Source organism: Microtus oregoni, unplaced genomic scaffold (genome assembly GCF_018167655.1).
Source record: "Microtus oregoni isolate MIOR12 unplaced genomic scaffold, Mior012 000005F_ref0000423, whole genome shotgun sequence".
Classification (NCBI taxonomy): Eukaryota; Metazoa; Chordata; class Mammalia; order Rodentia; family Cricetidae; genus Microtus; species Microtus oregoni.
Genome location: NW_024543064.1, coordinates 16,822,915 through 16,845,102, shown reverse-complemented (window position 1 = coordinate 16,845,102; position 22,188 = coordinate 16,822,915).

Below are 22,188 nucleotides of genomic sequence, written 5' to 3'. Positions count from 1 at the left end.
ACCAGTGCTCACCTTGTCATGGGCATCGGACAAATGTCAATCAAGGAACTTTGTAGATTTGCAGTAGGGAATTTTATTTATTTGTTTATTTATAAGTAAATAGTCACAGATGATGAATTCTAAGGCATTTGACTTCCTATTTGTCTACTTTTCCATATATTTTTTTTCTCCCCAACCTAGTTAATGAAGCATTATTTATGAGCCTGTCAGACTAAGTGTTAGGAAGTAATATCTATATTGAGGTAGGCCTCTTTGACATTAACGAGTATATTCCTTCCCCATAATGGAATGCTAATTTTTATTTGATCACTCATTTATAGCAGTTGTTTAAATGTGTATATTTATATGAAGCCATTCTAATTAAAAGCAAAAAGTTCTAATAAGTTGCCAGATTTCTAATTAAATTCAGATTTACCTGATCAAAAAAGATAAGGAAAATTAATTATGGTTTTAAAGTTCTTTTTTTTTTAAAAAAAAATAGCAGATTTGTGTTTTATTTTTCTTAGTTGCAGAGATTATTCTGCAAAAGAAAGCCCAATGCTTTCTCCTAGTTAGAGATCATTTTTCTTAGGATATGAACCATCATACAAAGGTTAGCATGCATCAAAATAAATTACGTATTTTAAATTATAGAAGAGAAGGGACATAAAATTCCACTCTTATCATAAAGCCTTATAAAATTATTCTTGAAACTCATTACATCATTTGCCTCCTGCCCATTGAATATAATCATACCTATGTTTTATTAATTGTGTATTATTTGTAAAACCAAACCCTTCCAGTAAATACTTGCTATAAGGCTATTCCTTGTTTGTTCTAAAAACTTAAAAATTTATTACAAGTTTGCCTTTCGAAGTCTACCTTTCAAAGACAATCTACCTGTACTGAGCTGTTCTCAGGACAGTTGGCTGTACTTGCTGTTTGCGCTGCTCTCTGATTTGGAATTTCCTACGTGAGCAGTGAAGAGAAAGCCTTATAGAAAGACTGCACTGGACCTGTGAATGTGTTTCTGTTTCTCTGAAATGGGAGCTTCTGTTAACTGAGGGTAGAGTTCTGAGTACGCCAGTGCTCAGGTGACTGCTGGAGAGTGCAAAAGAACAGATACACGGACCAAACATGTTTACTTTTGCATTAGAAGTTGGTTGCTCAGGTCTTAACTTTTGAAATGCAAACATCAAGTTTTTTAAAAGTTAGTATTGGTTAGTAATTTCATATTAATATTTAATTTGAAGTAGCTATTGGTACTCTTTCTGGAGATTTTTTCTTTTTAAAAAATCATGTTTATATGTGTATATATATATATGTTACTGTTGTTGTAATTTTGAGGTTACCAGAAGCTCTGGCTTTGTTTTGGTTTTGCTTTTTTATCATTTTCAGATGTTGTCCAGAAATCTGCAAGTGTTCTTTTCCTGTTTTAACTCCTTCCTTTTATCACCTGACTATCAGGGAAGCGAGGTTGAGGCTGCCCTGCCCTGACATGTCATGATGTCGACTTGCTAGGTGGGGTTCGCTGGGGACCATAACCAGTGGAATTGTTGGTAAGAACTTTTTTTTTCCTATTTCTTTTCTTTTCCTTTTTTTTTTTTTAAATTCATTAGTGGGGAATTGTGGGAAAATGCTGCCCATATCTTATAAGTAGGCAATTATGTTGGCCTTATAGAAAAATAAAGATTTTAAATAGTATTTGTATTCTCAATAGGAACATATAATAAGAACTTCACTCATTCTTAGATTAGTAGATCGGCTGGAAAGACCTACAGATGTTAATTAATGAAATATTCCCCATTATAACTTAGAAAATAGATACTTTACAATCTAGAACATCTATTGAAGCAATCACATTTTATTTTACTGTGATTTTAGTGTCTTTGTTGTCTATTATATTTTTATTGTGTAAGTTAGCATATTAGCATGTAGGGAGATTTATTGCACATTTAATTTTTATTGAAAATGAGAAGCTATTACCTAGACTGTAGGGTTTAAACAGTATACTATATATTTTTATTAAACTTTTTAAAGTTTTATCAATTTAATACAAAAAGGTATTGGCTTAAAGATACATTGATAATGGTAATTTGGGATCCATAGGAAATTTATATGGCTAAAGTCTTAAGACCTTGAATGTGAACGGAAACATAAAAGTAGAGTGGAGGATGTAGCTCAGTGAGAGCTCATACTTAATATGTTTGAGGCATTAAGTTCAGTCCTTAGCAGCTAGCTGTTCTAAATAAAACAAAAACGCTATAAGCCTGTCAACTGACAAGATTTGTAAATACTGCTAGAACTAATACTCAAAATACTAGATGATTGCTAAAGTAAAATTCTGTACTGTATGTGGTGGTGCTCACCTTAATCCCAGCACTGGGGGAGTCTATAGAGGAAGATTGTGAGCTCCAGTTCTTTCTAGGTAACGCAACGAGAATCAGGATCAGTGGTGGAGCGCTTGCCTAGAATTCCTAAGAATCTAGGTCAATACCTAGTAGCACAAAAAATTTCCTTAGGCAGCAACAAAAACTTATCCCAGCTTATACTCAGGGAATTTCATGATGATTAAATATAAATTGAGAGAAATCGATTTAATAACTAGACCAAAATAATTTCAATAAAATTTTTATCACAAATTAAATATAATTATTTAAGTCAGAAGAACTGTCTCGTTATTCTTGTGGAGCTTAACCTTCTGTTGGCAGTATCAGTACAGACAGAATCTGGTAGGTGTTACACATGTGCTAGTCAGTGTTGTAAGTGTAATTCTTAGCTCTCAGTTTACTGTAGAGTGGCTAGCTGAGTATCACAAATGAAGTCATACAGAATAACTAGCAGTTTCAAGGTTGGGTTCAAGTTTTGTTTCTTTGTGCACATTTTATGCATGTTGTGTGAGTGCTAGAAAACAATCAGGTGTAGAACTTGAATGCTTGCACTAAAAAAGCATGGTTCTTGTGAACATTGTTGGTATTAGAAACACTCAGTTTGATGAGTTTGTGTAAGTTAAGAGAAATAAAGAGAGCAAATTTATTAACCTTATGCATTTATAACAAAATACACTTAATGGGACCAGAAAGAGAAGGAGGCTATGGAAGAACACTTAAATTGCTCAAATAAGGGCTTCCATTTCACGTAGCAGCTGTTTCAGAATCCTAGAACATTGTCTATTTTGATTTCTCACAGGTAAAGGCCAAAAGAAACAGCCAAAGAAATTTCTCTGGCCTGCTAAAGAATATAGAATTGTACTTTAAAGAATCGCTACAGTGTTTAGAGTTACATTCTCTGGCTATTTTTAGAATTGAACTGAAAATGTCTACAGACACTAGATTCCTTGTGTGCATACAGTAACATGAGCTATGTCCAAATTGGGAAATTTGCAAGACATTCTCCATTTAATCATTTTAAGAAAAACCTGCTTTTGGTACAGTGTTCATGTACCATAACTGTATTGAAATATTTGTACAATGTTAATATTTTTAATAAAATTTAACATGTTCAAAATGTTGTGTTGGTGATTTGGGTTGGGGTGTCATGGATTCAGCTGTGCAAAGCAGACTCATTAGCTGTTAAATTCAGGTTTTTATAGGAAACAGGCATTCTTCCCAAATCCAGTACTAACCTGTTTGAATAAAGCTAGTCAATGAGTAGCAATGTAGTTACTTGTACTGAGTTCCTGAGTACAGCTCTTCCTGGAGGGTACTTAGAGTACCTCGGATCAGACCTGGACTGAATACGTCAGGAAGGAATGTTCATTACAGTCTGCCACCAGAGTTTTTCTGAGGAAATTTAACAACCACATTAGAATTGATCTTAAGATCAATTCGAAACATCTATATGGTGTTTTCAGTATGATTTTTAGGCCTTGAGCCTGTAATAAGATGTACCACAAAGAGAGGTGGCAAGAGGGGGTATTTGACAGCTGTGTTGTCAGGTTGGGTGTGTAGTTGAGAATGCTGCCAGTGAGCAGGAAGTTCCATGTGAAGAGTTCTCTGTGTCTTCAAGTAAGTTTAGTTTCTGTTTTCATACAGCTCCCATTCTCTTGCAGGTTACCTTGATATGGCCAGTTCTCTTCTGTTATTTTCCTTGAGGATATACTCATCCTCACCAATGGTAAAGGTTGGAAGTTCTGCAGTTCACAATGGAGATTTACTTGAAGTCATACAGTCATTCTTCTTTGTACTGTGCCGTTAATATAAAAAAGATATCTCTTGGGTGAAGATAGGTGATAAGTGTAGTTATAAGATGAGAACTATAGGTCCTTCCCTGCAATCACTGGTTTTCAGTTTACCCTTTTGTTCTTTTTCTGTTAGTTCCCAAGTCAAAAGATCACTCAGTGAGCCAGGAAGGACTGTTAGAAAAACAGACATAACCGAAGCTCTTGCAGATGTTTTCATAGGGAGGGCAGAGGCCAGGCAGGTGTGGTGCCAGGCCCTATCCTGCTTAACTCTGAGATCAGATGTGGGTCACATTTACTCTGGGATGTCTGTAGGTCATGTCTGACTTCATTTAGTTCATTTGTAAAAGTATTTTCCTGTGCAGTTTTATTATTGACGTAGAAGAATATCGTACCTATATCTATCAAAATACTGCTTTTCTGTTTAGAAATTTCAGAAAAATTAAGACTATGTATAAATATTTCTCACAAGAAACCCTGTTTTTTAATATTTTTTATGTATACAATATTCTGTCTACATGTATGCTTGCAGGCCAGAAGAGGGCACCAGACCTCATTACAGATGGTTGTGAGCCACCATGTGGTTGCTGGGAATTGAACTCAGGACGTTTGGAAGAGCAGGCAATGCTTTTAACCTCTGTGCCATGTCTCCAGCCCCCAAACCCTATTTTTTCAACTAATTTGCAATTCCCAGATAGAGACCTAATTTTTATTTAAACATAAATTTAAATATGTAGCCCTTGAACTCAGATCTGTCAGCTGCCTTCCAAGTGCTGAGATTAAAAGCACTATGCCTTAGCCCCAGAAGGTGACTATTAGGGCATGGTTGTTAATAGGGCCGGGCTCCGTGATAATGGTTCAGTATTGAGAGGATTTCTGTGCGCAAATCCCTGGGTTTACTTCCCAGCATGATGGGGGAAATAAGAGACTAATAAGTCATGAAATCATACAGTTAGACTCATGACATGTCTGATTGAGGCTGACCTGGGCAGCCTGGTCAGTGTCTATATCAAAACAATTTAAACTTTACAGCTTCATTCTTTTCAAATCACAGGAGTTGATCATCTGAAAACTCAGCTCCACAGCTGCAGCACCATTGGGAAGGGCTCAGCCTAGAGTTCCTAGCTATGCAGAGGGGGAAGCAGTGTCCTGAATGGGAAGGGACTGCACCATTTGAGGTCTTATAATAGTCCCCAGAGGGCTTTGTCTCTGCCATGGAGATTAGTTTTATGCTATGCCAAGAATCCTGTAAGTCTGGAAATTTCAGTTCTTTAGATTTTTTAATAGATTAAACAAAATATTATAATTCAAGAACTTTTTATTTTCTGTTTAAAATTTTGGGCTTTAGGAGCTGGAGAGATGGCTCAGTGGTCAAGAGCACTGGCTGTTCTTTCAGAGGACCCAGGTTCAATTCCCAGTACCCACATGGCAGCTCACAACTGTCTGTAACTCCAGTTCCAAGAGATCTGATACCTTCATACCAATACATATAAAATAAATTATTTTCTTTTTAAATTGGGCTTTAAAAGGAAGTATGTTTCTCATTGCTCAAAACGTTATCCTAACAAGTCCTGTCATTGAACCTGTAATAATGGGCTTATTTATTTGGCTTTTGTTAAAATACCTCAGTTGGTTTGATCAGAAGAACTTAAATCCCCTCCCAGCAAATCATGGTAAAACTCAAAGATTTTGAGCCAGGCAGTATTGGCACACACCTTTAATCCTGGCACTCAAAGGTGGAGACAGATTTCTGAGTTCAAGGTCAGCTTGTTGGTCTAGAGTGAGCCTTAGGACAGATAGGACTACCTTATAGTAGTCCTGCAGAGAAACCCTGTAATAAAAAACAAAACAAAATGCATTGGTGTGCCTCCTGGTTGGCAGCAAAGTCCTGTTGGTGCAGTGTTCTGGAAGCTATGCCAGGAGGATCAAAGTCTGGGGCTATACAGGGAGACTGCACCCTTCAGACACAAAGAATAGTAAATTTTGCTGCTGAATTTCATGTTGATGTTTTGAAGAGTAATGTGATTGTGTTCATGCATTGAAATTATTTGTTTGGTTTTTCTAAATGGAAAAAGTGCTGAATGAGCCCATTTGTTGTATATATCAAAATGATGACTGTGTCATCCCAGCTACACTAGAAATTGGGCAGGAGGATTAACATTTTGAAGCCAGCTTGAGCAATATATAAAGACTGCTTCTTAAAGCCCTTAGAAGGAACAGTGGGGTAATTAACTGGAGTTGTTCAGGTCCAGTCCATCACTCCTCAAGCTGATGTGTATGGAAGCCTCTTAGGAGTTCTCCAATTTTCTCTTTCTCAGACTCCATTTCTCACTCTAATGATGGACTTCTGGTTGATTTTTCTGTCTTGACCTCCTTATTGATGGGGTTTTGTTGAGGTGATTTATTAGCCCTGAGGTGAGGCAAGAATCTTCTGTTTCATCATCTCCTAGGTGATGCCAGGGTCATCATTGTCTCACATTTCAGGGACTTAACAAAAGAAGGCCTTAGTAGAGGAACTACCAACAAGTCATTGATGGGTGTTATTTTTGTATTTGTTTTTTGAGGCAGAGTTTCTCTGTAGCTCTGGCTGTCCTGTAATTTGTAGACCAGGCTGGCCTTGATCTTAGAGACTAGCCTGCCTTTGCTAGGACCATAAGTGTGTGCTACCACTCCCAGCTTACTATTATTTAAAGTCTTATTTTGTAGCCCTGGCTGGCCTAAGCTCATTGTGTATATATTATTCTGGCTTCAAAATCACAAATATCAGCCTGATCCTGAGTGTTGATCCTGAGTTATTTTATTCATTCATTCATTTGTTGTTTTTTAAAGACTATGGTCAAGTTTTAGAACTTGGTTATACAGGCTTTGGTTTGCCATCTAGCAACACAAAACACTGTGGTAAAAGACTTCGGTAGTGCTTGGAGTGCCAAGGAGGGGATAAGGAAATAGATGAGACAATTTTAATAGTTTTAGGGGTTGTTAGAAAATAAGACCACCAAGGCAGAGTCACTGCATGTTGTTTAGGTGTGGGGTCAGGAGCCAGGCTCAGGAGTTACTGAAGGTGGTCAAGACTTAGAACAGGGATGTTGACTGGTTAACAGGAAGATGAGTGCAGGTTGGTTGTTGATGAGATCTGTTTTTGACCCTAAAAGGCAGAGCAGAACAAAGCTGACTAAAGGGGAAACAAATACTCTGTTTCCGTTTCATGGCAAGTATTTTTAGTTCTATGTACCACCCTCTGCTAAGTGGATGTTTTACAGGACCGGAAGGTAGGTTTTGTATATAAGCAACTCAGAGATGGAAGGTAAGTAAAAAAGTATTTGTAGCTAGTGGCCACCAGCCTTCTAAATGTTTGAAGTGGCAAAACTGAAATGTGCACCTTGACTCCCAAGTACACCTGTACTTTTATTTTGATATGGGTATAGCCTAGGCTTGATTTGGACTAGCCCCATAGCACGGACTGGCTTTGAACACTGATCATTCTGCCTCCAGTTCTGAAGCCCTGAGGTCACAGGCATGAGCCACTCTATACCATTGCATAGCTTTAAGTTACTAGATTAGAAGTAAACAAGAAGTAAATAATAAATTTTATATATACTTTATATTGTATGCATACTAAAGCAACCCTAATTCAAATTTAAAGTGAAATAGGCTAGGGGTATGATTAAGTGGTAGAATACGTGCTTGATATCATATACAATCCTTAGAGCCTATCTTAGCACCAAAGAAAGATGAAGAAAACAGGTAAAGTAGTTCTATCATTTACTTTAGCTGGACATGGTGGCTCATGTCTTTAATTCAGACATTCAGGAGGCAGAGGCAGGTGGATCTCTGTGAGTTCAAGACTAGCCTGATATACAGAGCAAGTGTCAAGACAGCCATGGATACACAGAGAAATCTTGTCTTGAAAAAATAAATTAGTTCAAAGTATCATTAGATTTTGGTCTGTAAGAAACCAGTTTGGGGCTGGAAATGTCACTCATCGGTAGAGTTTGTCTAATGTACACAAGGCTAGGGTTTGATTAACAAACCCAAGAAAAACAAGGGAAAAAAGGAAGCTCTTTTTTCCTAGGCAAGTGGCAAGCTTATAATTGATTTGGAAAAGAAAGCTTTCTATCTTTCTTTCTATCTGTCTATCTATCTATCTATCTATCAATCACAGGCCTCTGTATCTGTGTACCACATGAGTTCCTAGTACCCTTGGGTCCTCCGGGATAGGAGGATTTTTGGGAGCCAACATGTGGGTGTAGGGAATCAAGCTGTGGTCCTTGAAGAGCAGTCAGTGCCTTTTATTGCTGAACCATCTCTGCAGTCTGGAAAGCTCTTTTCTAAGTGATTTAAACATTTGGAAAACAAACCAGTAACAAAATAGAATTATATAATAAGCTAAAAATTCATCCCTGGCCAGGCAGTGGTGGCATACACCTTTAATCCCAGCACTCGGGAGGCAGAGGCAGGCGGATCTCTGTGAGTTCGAGGCCAGCCTGGTCTACAAGAGCTAGTTCCAGGACAGGCTCCAAAGCCAAGGAGAAAACCTGTCTCGAAAAACAAAATTCATCCCTGAAATAGTGTGTGGAGAACCTTCTTTAAAAAAATTCTGTCTCTGCCAGTCATACTATAATTGACTGTAATCCCAACCCCCAGGAGAGCAGTTAGGAGAACTAAAGGTTAGAAGCCAGCTGGTACTCTGTACACAGTTGAAGGTTGGTCTTGGTTAAATAGTAAGACTATCTAAAGAAAAACTATTCTTGGCCAGGCTTGGCGGTGCACACCTTTAATTCTGGCAGAGTCAGGTGAGTCTCTTGTGTTAGAGGCCAATCTGGTCTACAGAACGAGTTCCAGGACAGACACAGAGAAACTGTCTTGGAAAAATTACAAAACAACAAAAAATGGTAGGTGAAAAAAGTAATGACTTTCTTTGCTATTCTATCTCATGAAAGACTGAGTAAATTAGAAAATGATTTGGAAGGGGCTGGAGTCTTGGCTCTAGTTACCTAGCTAGGCAAGAGCTGAACCCTTATGTTTTCCATGCAGCCACCTTTCAGTTTACTTTTGAGTTTCTATGTTTAAAACGTTCATCAGACTCATTCCCCTCCCCCCCTTTCTGTGTGTGTTGGCAGTTGAACCCAAGGTTGTACATACTAGGCAAACGCTGTATGTGTACAATTGAGTTATATTGCCAGCTCTTGGAATAGGCCTTACTATATATGGGTCCGTGCATCCTCCTGCCTATGCCTCTTTGGTGGTGCTACAGTTACAAATGTAACCTGGGCCCACAAGGCTCCTTTGGGTTAGGGTAGATTTCGTGGCTGCTAGAGAAGGACTTCATATACATGATGTGAAATATGACATTAATACAAGATACATCTAGTCTTTGAAAAGTCATCTTCTTCCCCCCATAGGACCTTAGGGCTAAAGGTACTTGGCTGGTAATGTCTTTGCCTACCATGCATGAACTCTTGGTTCAGAATATAGCACCTTATACATTGGACATGGTAGTGCACATATGTAATACTGAGGAGGCTGAGATAGAAGGATCAGAAGTTTAGGGTTATTCTCAAATACATAGAGAGTTTAAGGCTAGCCTGTATGTAATTTATAAGATTCTTTCTCAGAAGAGGGGGTACAAAAAAGACTTGCATAACCTAAGCTTGAATTTATATCTTCTGCTTCATCCTCTACAGTCCTGGGATGTTAGATACATAGCTGTTCTTTTAGAAACAGCATTTATATTGCAGTGATACTTTTTAAGTGTGGGGTATATGTGTGTGTGTAGCCAAACATGGTTCACGTCTATAATATAAACACAGGAAAGCAAAGTCACAGATTCCAGGCTATCTTGGGTTTCATGGTGATACTTAAATTTAAATTTGGTAGCTGATGCCTTTAATCTTAGTACTTTGGAGGCATAAGCAAATGAATCTCCCAGAAATTAGGGCCAGCCTGGTCTGTATGGTTCTAGGCCATCCAGAGCTCCATAGTAAAACCCTGTCTAAAAACATCTTCGTTTGATGTCAATATACCACCTATAAGGCCTCAAGAGTCTGAGGCAGCAGTCTTTAGTTTGAGGCTAGCTTGGACTCCGTGGTGAAATCTTGGCTCAAAAAACCATGGGCTGAAGATTTAATTCAGTGATAAGAGTACCTGTTTATCAAGTTGAAGGCCCTGTGTGCAATGGTGGTCTTTTTCTTTGAAGTCTTAGCCTTTGCTCAGGACACTGCAGCAGCTCCAGTCACTTGCTTCTCCCATCTCTACCCCTGAGGAAAATGGAATTGCCTTTGAAAATAACCCCACTTGGATAAGTCTGTTCTTGATCACAATTTCTTTTTTTTTAATATTTATTTATTTATTATGTGTACAATATTCTGTCTGTATGCCTGAAGGCCAGAAGAGGGCGCCAGACCTCTTTACAGATGGTTGTAAGCCACCATGTGGTTGCTGGGAATTGAACTCAGGACCTTTGGAAGAGCAGGCAATGCTCTTAACCACTGAGCCATCTCTCCAGCCCTTGATCACAATTTCTTGGGGGCCCAAAAGCAAGGAGAAAGGGAAGAGGTTGGTAACCAGATAACCTTTGGGTGGCACTTAGGTGGGAATTAATAGCCCTTTTGACTACAGACCTACCTCTAGTTTCAAGCTTCTCCACCCTGGAGTAATTTCCAGGAACTTGGCAAAATCTTTAAAAACGAGGTAAGAATGCCTGTTAGAAGAAGTGAAGGTAAGACATTTTTCAGCAAGAAGGGTGGTGGGTAAAGGTGGAGCTCTTGACTAGAATACTTCAAAGGAGTGAAGTGTAGCCTGCATTAGGAGATGGAGCGTATATTATGCCGGTTGTGTTCTTATGTCCTTTTTGTACAGATCACTAACAAAGTGAGTATTTCATTTCTTAGTTGTGGAAGAATAGGCAGCCTGCCTGGAGGCACATTTGCAGCAAGTGCTTTGTTTCTAGGTAGCAGAAAGGACTTAATGATACTAGGACTTTTCAACAAGGACAGCATTTCCAGAGGAGACCTTTGCTGTCTTTAGGCTGCAGATAAGGTTCAAGAATAGTGTTTGGTCAGTGGCTTGGTCATTGAGAAGGACCTGGAAGTATTCAGTGGTAAGTATTTGCCTAGGATGTGTGAGGTCCTAGGTTCAATTCCCAGCAACACAAACACAAAAGATCATTGGAAAATAGGAAGTACAGGAAAGTGAAATGCTCAGGACTTTTTTTCCTGGCCTGGCTTCTTATTCTCATAACATCTCAAATGATCTTCATAAACACTCAGTTACTATTTAAAGTGGCATTTCATGAGCTAAGACTTAAATGAAATTGAAGTTTTTAGGGCACAGTTTATATCTGACCAAGTTAGAAGACATTACGTTTAATGTGAGCATCCATTTTATCTTGGGGTTAATAAAGACTAGTATTTAAGTTTAGTTTTGTTCTTGACTTGGACCCTGAATTTAGATCTGAATCAAATGAATTAAGGGGAAGTGTGAGGCAGAACCAACAGCTTTATTCAAAATATATCTAGATCTATCTTTTTCTTTTAAAATATTTATTTATTTATTTATTTATTTATTTATTTATTATATATATAATAGTCTGTCTGTGTGTATGCCCAAAGGCCAGAAGAGGGCACCAGACCCCATTACAGATGGTTGTGAGCCACCATGTGGTTGCTGGGAATTGAACTCAGGACCTTTGGAAGAGCAGGCAACGCTCTTAACCTCTGAGCCATCTCTCCAGCCCCCTCTATCTTTTGTTTTTAAGTCAGATTTTTGGACCTATCTCGGAACATTGAGTGTTGTGTTAAAATAATATTTGCTCAACAACAACAAAAAGGCATGGTACATGACATTGGTCCTGACACTCCTGAGGAATAGACGGGATCCCTATGAGCTCAAGAGCAGCCAGAGCAACACAGTGAGATCGTGTCTCAGAAAGTTAAAAAAAAAAAAAAAGCGTTGCTCATATTTCAAATTGTTTTAAGGAACTACACACACAAATATTTGAAGTGTGGTTAGATTATTGTAGCCAAATGAGAAACATAACTGCTACCAATGAGAACATAATCTATGTGGGTCTTAATTACACTCTTGGGGAACACAAATATGAAAGCCTAGAGTAATTTCACTTATGAGAGTTTATTGGCTCCCTTCTCAGGATAGTTGATGTCCTTGGAATTTCTTTTTACCATGGCCTCTATTTTTCTTAGGTTTATAAACTAGGTAGGAAAACAAAAGCGCTCAAAATGGTTGTCTTGAACAAGGCACAGACAAATTGGTTGTGCTTGTCATTGGATCTCCTCTGTATGAGGCTAAGCTTCTTGAGAAAGTGAAACAGTATTAGGGAAGATGGTGAAGGTGGAATGACCCTGTAAACTCCCAGGGCCACACTGAAGGGTAATTAACTTTGAAAGTTCAACCTTGAGGATGGGGATGTAGTTTAGTGGGTAGAGTGCTTGCCTAGCATGCATGAACCTCTGGGTTTGACCTGATCGTTTCATAAACCCAACATAGTGGCACATGCCAGTACTTAGAAGGTGGAGGCAGGAGATTCAGAAGTTCACAGTGGTCCTTTGCTGCATATCAAGTTCAAAGCCAGCGTGGGCTACCTATGTTGCTGAATCCAAGAAAAATACCTTAGAAATTTCTGTTACCTGTTAAGAAATAAAATTCATGAGCTAGGATGTAGAAGTCTACTACTGCCTAGTTTCTTGACTTAATGTACCTAATCTAGGGTGTGTTTCAACCCTGCAACTAACTTTATTTTTGCCTTCTTTCCAGATACCGATTGTAACACATGTTCCCTGCCACACTGATAAGCTCTGAGCGTGTCTTTTATTTGAAAGAATACTTATATGCATATTCTGTCTTCGATATGAATATTCCGTCGAACCTGCAGACTAAAACTGAGTTCAGTGATAAATGCAGCTTTTTCTCTCACGCCTATTTAACTTTGAGCTGAGACCATCTGAAATGTGACTCACTTTCTTTTTAAAGCTGAGTTCTGCCTTCTTTTTCTTTATAAAAGTAAACGTAGTCAACATGAGCTTTGCTGTCAGAATCTGACTTAATGGTTGATGTGTTTGATCTTCAGTTAAGAATTTTTCTGGCATTTGATGACCTATTGAGTCTAATCTTTTCTATTTTAAATTGGCTGGCTTTCCTTCCTATTTAGTGAATACCACTTCATGATATCATACATTCTTTTGGAATACCAGCCCGGAAATGGACCATATGTTGACTGACAGACATTTTGGAGGTTTTCGGGGGTGGGTTCTAAAACCAAAACCCAGCATGGGATTCATTTTCAGTCTTTATTTTCATTGGTTCTGGTCATTAACTGGCATACTTCTCTGGTCCCTCAAGTAGCTGTATATGCTAATTTTGTTTTGCCTTCCTAGCTGCTAAGATAGATAAGTCATTGCAAAGTGCATATTTTTAAATGGTTTCATCTGAGGATCGCTTCCGAGCCACTGATGGAATGTGCCTTGAGAAGGAATGTGCCATTTGGAATCAGGACCGTCCAGCAAGGATGACTGCCTGGTCACATGGTCAGAATAATCAAACTCTTAACAGTGTTTCCCTAAAAGCAAGTCTTGACAGCCTTGGGGTTTCGTCCATCTCTCCTCATTTCCATTCCCTAATAAGTGATGACCCAGTCCTTTCATTTCTGAGTATCTTGGGGAATTGAATTGTCAGTAAGTCAGTTTGCCCAGCCTATAGAGTTTTGGTTTTCAGTTTATGATTTTGTAGTATAAAGATTTTCAAATGCATTTTTAAATATTTTTCCTACATTTTACTGAGTTTATTTTCATGTTTATTTGTACCTCAGAAAGCAGCTGAATAAGCTGGGTATAACGCACACTTGTAACCTCAGCACCTGGGAGCCTAAGGCACAAGAGGTTCAGTATGAAGCTGGCCTGAGTTGAGCAACACATTGAACTGTATCTCGAATATTTTAAAGAAGAAAAATTAGTTGAATGGAGATAAACCTTTCAAACTTGAAGCTTACACCAATGAGAAAGTTAACTTCTTTTCTGGTTTAAGTGGTTTGTACGTAAACCCTATTCCAAATCTGACAAACATAATCAACCACTTAGACGAGTCTACTAGTCCTGACCTGTTGCTCTTATCAGATTGTTTTTCCTTTACCCATTTAGCAAAATCATCAAGGGACTTAACTAGTTTATGTTTGGTCTTCATGGGAATCATATCATACCTGGTCTCACTGACTTTTACTAAAAGAATGCAGAAGCCAGTTGTGGTGGAGTTTACCAAAATCAATTAACCACTCCTCAGACAGGAGGCTCCAGAGCAGCCTGGACAGCAGAGATTCCATCTTAAAAGGGACAGAAAATTCCAGCTTAAATTGGGGAAAGAAAGGGACCAGCTGGAGGTGGGGAAGGGACTTAGGTGAGGAATTTGGGAAGGGATTGAATGAAATAAATTATAATGGTACCAATGACTGAAGATGCTATAATAAAACCATTACTTTGTATCTTAACCTAGAAAATTAAGAAGAAAGAAAATGTCTGCATATAGGTCTTGAGCTTGCCAGAGGGCCTTTTAGCATTAAACAACTTAAAATTCATTTCCACATACATCAAAGTGTGACTCTTCCCGATTGAAGTTGTGAGACCTCAAACTATGCCCCAGTGACTTAATTTTATGTCCTTCCCTGTTTACTGTGTCTGACCTTCAAGATTTCGGAACTGATGCTGAAGTGGAAGCCAGCCAGTGCAGACGTTTGGGGGAAATGACATCTGAAGAATGCAAAGGGAAGTAGGAATTCATGTCTAGCCTTCCCAAACCTGCCTTCCATACTCGAGTTGATGGAATTTTCCAGCTAAGCCTTATGACTTTGTTTGATGTTCTTAGGAAAGGTACCAAGAAGGTGAGTGAACTATTGTTGTCTTTGAAGAAAGACTGCCTCTGTATTAGAACCATATCTCTACTTCTGTAAAGACAGGAAGCTCCTTCCTGGGCTCCACAGCCCTGCCTCTATTTGGTATATGTCATGGGACTGTGCAAAGTGTAGAGTAGTTGAGCCTGCAAGTATTCTACTTGTGCCAGGTATGGTGGTGCACTGAAGCAAGAGGATTAAGAGTTCAAGGAGAGGGGCTGGGGTGATGACGCAGCAGTGAAAAGCACTTCTTACGAAGGATCCGGATTCAATTCCCAGTACCCACATGGCAGCTCACAGCCATTCATAGTTCCAGCTTCAGGGGTCCAGTGTCCAACTTTGGTGAGCACAGGCATGTACATGGTATGCAGACATACATGCAAGCAAAACATCCATACATAGAAAAGTGATATAAAAAAAGTTCAGGAAGACCCTGTTGGAATGAATATTCATTTGTTTTAGTGTTCTTGGTATATACATTTTTAAATTGTTTAATGTTCAAAGGTTCCACCAGAATTACATTTGCCTTTGATGTGAACAAATACAAGTAAACTGGGGTTTTTAGTGGTTTCTGTGAACATTCATTTATTAGTTTTGTAGCAAAATTACTAGAAATAAGCTGGGCTTTTGGCACACGCCTTTAATCCCAGCAATCGGGAGGCAGAGGCAGGTGGGTCTCTGAGAGTTCCAGGACAGCCAGGTTTGTTAAACAGAGAAACTCTGTCTCAAAAATTAAAAAAAAAAAAAAAAGAAAAGAAAATAGAATAATAAAGAGACCAGCCTGGTCTACAGGAGCTAGTTCCAGGACAGGCTCCAAAGCCATAGAGAAACCCTGTCTTGAAAAAACAAAACAAAAAAAAAAAATGGCTAGAAATAAATGATTCCAGATTATGTATCTGTGTAGTTTGGATCCTGCAGACCTTGGAGGTAAACTAGTACAGAGTTTATGACCTTAAGGAACTCACTCTTATTCATAAAATATAGAGAGAAGTTTAAGGAATTAAAATCTGATTTAACAGAGGGAGGCCTAAATTCCTTATTAGTATTCCATGCTAATAACTAATATGCTGACTTGACTGCATGCAACACATTATAAATGGAAGATCTAAGGTGTGTTGTAATCCCAGCACTCAAGAGGCTGAGGCATGAGCATCAAGAGTTTGAAGCCAGCCTGAGACAGTCTGTCTGTCTGTCTGTCTGTCTCTCTCTCTCTCTCTCTCTCTCTCTCACACACACACACACACACACACACACACACTCCCTATTTATGTGAGTTTATATGTGTAACATTTATTAGATCCTTCATATTTCGGGTACTGCTCCAAGAGCTTTACATATAATATTTCAGAAAAGGCAGAGATGTGCACTAACTGCCTAAGTTTATATAACTGACATAGGACCAATATTGAGCTCCAGCAGGTTGGCTGCAGAACCTGCAGTCTTTTATATTTTAAATCTCAGCACTCAGGAGGCAGAGGCAGGTGATTCTCTGTAAGTTGAAGGCCAATCTGGTCTTCATAGCAATGTCCAAGCTAGCCAGGGCTGCGCAGTGAAACCCTGTCTAAACCACACACACACACACACACACACACACAAATGGAAAATAGAAAAAACAGGAAAAAATAGTGATGAAAGTTAACGCTGCAGTAGCTTGGTGCTCAGACATTCAGTCTGCATGCTAACCTTCCTTTTGCCCGAGATACAGAATTGAAAGATCTGGAACAGAAAGAGCACTTTCTGCTTAGAATGCAGATGGGATGGAGGGTGGGGAGGCAGGTTGTTTTCTTTTAGCTGTTAAATCCTGACAGACTGACTGCTGAGACTTTCCCCAGTATTCTTCTAGAAACAGAGCAGACTGCAGAAGAGAAGAGAAGCCCAGGTAGGTGAGTGCCCTTGTGTTATTTGCAGCGCCACTGCGCCTCTGTCGCTGTTGTGTTGTTCTTCTGTAAATCTGATTTTAACTTTAATAAACTGCTTTCTGAAAGTCATTGGGTATCTGCCTCATTTCTACGTGTTACCTGCTCCTGCCTCAGGATGGGGGGTTTAAGTAGGGTCACAAAAAACAAACCAACTTACTGCAGGGTCCACTCAGCGCTGAAACTGCACAATTTTAAAGGAAAAGCAGAATTTGTAAAATCAGTATAAAAATATTGGATCATACGCTTCAACCAGTTGTGACAGAATAAAGAGTTACCTGTATAATTCTTGCCCTCTGGAGGGGAAACAGGAAAAAAAGGAGTTTAAGGCTACCCTGGGCCATGTAGTAAGACCCTGAGTCAAAACCTTAAGTGGCTTTCCCTGCTGTGGGTAGGTCCTGGGTTCAGGCCCCAGCCCATTAAGAATAACAACTCAGTCCTAGTCAGATAGAGACTTACCTGTGAAGAGTAAGTAACTGGAGGAACAGTGTTGATCCTGGCTCACTCAGATTGCTCCTTCCTCATACATCGCATTATGTAAATTGCCCAAGGATCTTGCTAAAATGCTATTTTTTATTCAATAGCTCTGATCAACCTTTTTTAGGACACAATAGCACATGGGCTGTACAATAAGTACCAGGCCTGCGTAGACTTCAAAGCAAAGTCCTGTCTCAAATGCAAAACAAGTCTTATGAAATAATAATCCATATGCATACAGTTCGTTCACAATTCAATGTACTGAGATTTTGAGTGTCCATCTGTTCATTTCTGTTAGGACCATAATCAGGAGTGAGATTGTTCAATCAGATGGTAACCTTCATTTCAAGAATTAAAAGCTGTGTTTCGTGGTGATGCTGGGAATTGAACCTACACCTCAGACATCCTAGGCAGGGCTCTACCACTGAACTGCTTTCCCAGCCCTGCAAAACCTTTTTCTGGAAGAGGTTGTGGTGTTTGAATCTGCATTTTTAGCAACAGGGGGTGCAGATTAACACTGCAGATACCATTCCAGCCCCTGCAGAAAAGAAACATGAATTTGAACTGAGTTGAGCTAGTTAAGTCTGATGAGCCTTCTCAGTTGCCTCATGTTTTAGCTCTTATTATTCTGGGGATTGTTCCTGATTTTAAACTCAGTCTGATCCCTAGAGAGAAGGAATTTCATTTTTAGTTGAAGCTGTTTGAAGTATATGCTTTCCAGGTGTGGTGTAGGCCTTTAATTTCTTGCCCTCAGGAGGCAGAGGTAAGCACATCCCTGTGAGTTCACGGTTAACATGGTCTACACAGAGTAAGTTCCAAGACAGCCAGGGTCATAGAAAGACCTTGTTTTCTGACCTCCACATGTGCCTGCACACACTCAGAGTAAGTTATTTTTAAAAGAATGCGTCTGAGAACAATGCTAAAATGATGGAGCAAATACTTTGAGATTATGACAGGATGTACATGCTCTATGCACCAAACTGCTGCCAAGTAAGACAGGCAGTAGAGTTAGCTTGGTATCCTGGGAAAGCATTTAGCGACCTGGGAACTCATCTTCAATGAGCTGCACACATAACCTCTCTTCATGTCAACATTTACATCACTATATAGCTATAATTACCCTTTGTTCTGGAACATACTAGAACTTATCAGGGACCTAAGTCAGTGGGCTGATCCAGCTGGGTGTGGTTTGGCAGCATGAATAAATCCTTGGTGACTTTGCTATTTGTATGTGCTTCTTCACTTTGAACATGACACTGGGATCCTGGAGACACTTGATTCACACAGAAACCACACAGGTGCTGTGTTAAGTCTTGGGTCTATGAAAAGGAGCATGTTCCCTAATAATGGGCAACCAACTGAGAATGATGGCACACACCTTTAATCCCAGAACTTAGGAAGCAGAGGCAGGAAAATCTTTATGTTTGAGGCCAACTTGGTCTCCATAGTAAGTTCCAGAGCAGATGGAGAAACCCTGTCTCAAAGCTACCAAAAAGAATAGTGTGATATGGCTGGGCGGTGGTGGCACACGCCTTTAATCCCAGCACTCGGGAGGCAGAGGCAGGCGGATCTCTGTGAGTTCGAGACCAGCCTGGTCTATAAGAGCTAGTTCCAGGACAGGCTCCAAAGCCACAGAGAAACCCTGTCTCGAAAAACCAAAAAAAAAAAAAAATAGTGTGATATGATAGTTGTTTGAAAATTTTTGTTAAGTATAAAAATAGAAGTTTTGGGGTTTTGTGCCTTATTCTATTGCTGTGAAGAGACACCATGCCCAAGGTAACTCTTAATTAAAGCATTTAATTGGGGCTTAAAGTTTCAGAGGTTGAGTCCATGATCATTTTGGGGAGCATGGTTGCAGGCAGGTGCTAGAGCAGTAGCTGAGAGCTACATCATGATCACCAGGCAGTGAGACCCAGCTTGCCATGGATTTGTGAAACCTCACATCCCACACCCAATAACTTACTTCCTTCAACAAGGCCACATCTAGTCCTTTTAATCCTTTAAAATAGTGCCACTCCCTGGTGACTAAGCATTCAAATATATGAGTCTGTGATGTGGGCATTCTTATATAAAGCACCACAGGGTGTGTGTGAGAGAGAGAGAGACAGAAACAGAGAGCTGGGTTTTGAACTTATGGCCGTTATATGTTGTCTACCACTAAGCTGCATCATAGCCTTCAAAGATGCATGCTTCTCTTGAATGGGTTGTCTTGGTGCTACAAGTGAAAGGACTAGGAAACATGGATGCAAAGGCAACTCAGCCAAGGTGGCATTGTGTACCTGTAACCCCACCACTTAGAAGATGGAGGCAGCACCATCGTTCAAAGCCATCCTCGGGTACATAGTAAATTTATAACTGGCATGACCCAAATGAGACCCAGGATCAGAAAATGAATATGTAAATATAGATTGGCCTGTTTTTTACCCTTACCTATGTTGACAGGAAGTGGTCTTAAAGAATCTGATGATGGTTAGTGGAGGGCAACAAGGGCCTGAGTTTTTTCTTTTAGTGATCGTGTGGTCATAAAAGTCCAGGGGAGCCACGCTGGCCTGCTCCTCATTTTCAAAAAACAAATTATATAGGGTAATTTAAAGCACAACTATAACTTACACTTGGAAATTGTTAGCTGGAAGATTGTCTTATGGAATGCCCTTCCAAATTACCTAAGGTATATTCTCACCCTCTTCAGTTCATTGCTATGAGTTCTACACAACAAATTGCCCCATCCCCAAATGTAGGAGCTTAAAGTGAATGTTTATGATCCTATACAGTTTGTCTGCATCAAGAATCCTAGAGGAAAGTTGTGTAGGGTGGAGCTATGGCTCAGTGGTTCAGGGTACTGGCTGTTGGATCTAGGTTCAATTTCCAACACCCACAAGGCAGTTCATAGCTAGTTGTAACTCCACTCCCAGGGGACCCAGTGCCCTCTTCTGGTCTCTTTGGTATCAGGCGCACATGTGCTACATGGATATACATACAAGCAAAACGCATATATATCCAAACTAAAATTTTTTTATGCTAGGTGTGGTGGCACACATCTGTAATCTGAGCACTTAGGAGACAGAGGCAGGTGGATCTCTGAGTTTGAGGCCAGCCTGGTCTACAGAGTGAATTCCAGGTCAGCCAAGGCTACATAGTGAGACCGTGTTCCCCCCCCCCCAAAAAAAATAAATAATCCTAGTGATGTAGCTCAATTGGTGCTTACCTAGCACTGAGAAGTCCTAGGTTCTTTATAAGTTAGATGTGTTATAAATTTAATGTAGTGGCATATGCCTGTAACCCAGCCCTCAGGAGGACCCAGAGTTCAAGGTTACAGGGCTGGTTAGATGCCCTGCTTCTAGGGACAAGGGGCTAGAATACCAGTCTGAACCCAAATGGTAGGAAATGAGAACCAGCTCCAGCAAGCTATCCTCTGACTCCCCATGCATGCTATGGCTCACACACCCCTCCCACAAGCTTACAAATAATAAATGGAATAACAAAATCTGGATTAGAACTGCTATTTTCTAAGAAAAGTTTACTGAGTAGATATGAAAATATACCCAACAGCAAAGTGTTGACTCATTAAATTACCTGAGACAAACTTGTCATAGGGTATATATGTAAGAATATTGATAGAAGCCAGACATGGTGTTGTGCACACCTTTAATGCCAGCACTCTGGAGACAGAGGCAGATAAGTTCCAGGCTAGCCTCAGGAATATGGGAAGTTAGAGACCAGTCTTGGATGAGACCTTATCTCAACCCCATCCCTCAAATAAACCAGGACTAAGGAGATGTGGTAGTAAAGTGTTAGCCTGAGGGCCGAGTCCCTGCACCACCACCTCAGAAAGCTGGGCAGGCCTAGTGGCTGCAGTGACCATTCCCCTCCTGTAGTCCCAGCAGTTGGTTAGGCAGAGAAAAGGTTAATCCCTGGGGCAAGCCTCTAGTTAGACTAGCCAGAACCAGGGAGCTCTGGGCTCAGCAAGGATCCTACCGTAATGAAATGGAGACCTATTGAAGAAGATATCTGATGTCTTTGGACCTACACACACACATACACATGTACCCTCCCTCCACACAAATGTGCATACATACATGTACACCCATCACATAACAGAATGAATGTTGGCCTGGCATGGTGATAAAAGCCGTTAATTCCAGCACTAGAGATACAAGGGCAGTTTGAGGCTAGCCCGGCCAATATAGTAAATTCCAGGTCAGCATGGGGTACATAGTGAGACCCTGGGCTTTTTTTTTATTTTTATTTTAAGATTTAATTAAGTATACAGTGTTCTGCATGCATATATGCCCTTCAGGCCAGAAGAGGGCACCAGATCTCATTACAGATGGCTGTGAACCACCATGTGGTTGCTGGGAATTGAACTCAGGACCTCTGGAAGAGCAGCCAGAGCTCTTAACCTCTGAGCCAACTCTCCAACCTTAAGAGATCCTGTTTTAAAACATAAAAAAAAAGAAAAAAGTATTTGATAGTAAAATCGTTTGTAAATGTCAAAAAGTAGAACCAGGTCTGGGAAATGGCTCACTGGGTAGGACACTTGCTGCGCAGGCCTGATGTCCTGGAGTTGATCACCTGTACCCATGTCTTCTGACCTCTGCACATGCCATAGCGCGCGCGCACACACACACACACCACACCACACCACACCACATCACACCACACATGGAAGCCAAATTTTCAAAAGTAGGATGGTAAACTGTTCCTTTTTTTTTTTTTTTAAGATTTAATTATTTATTATGTAT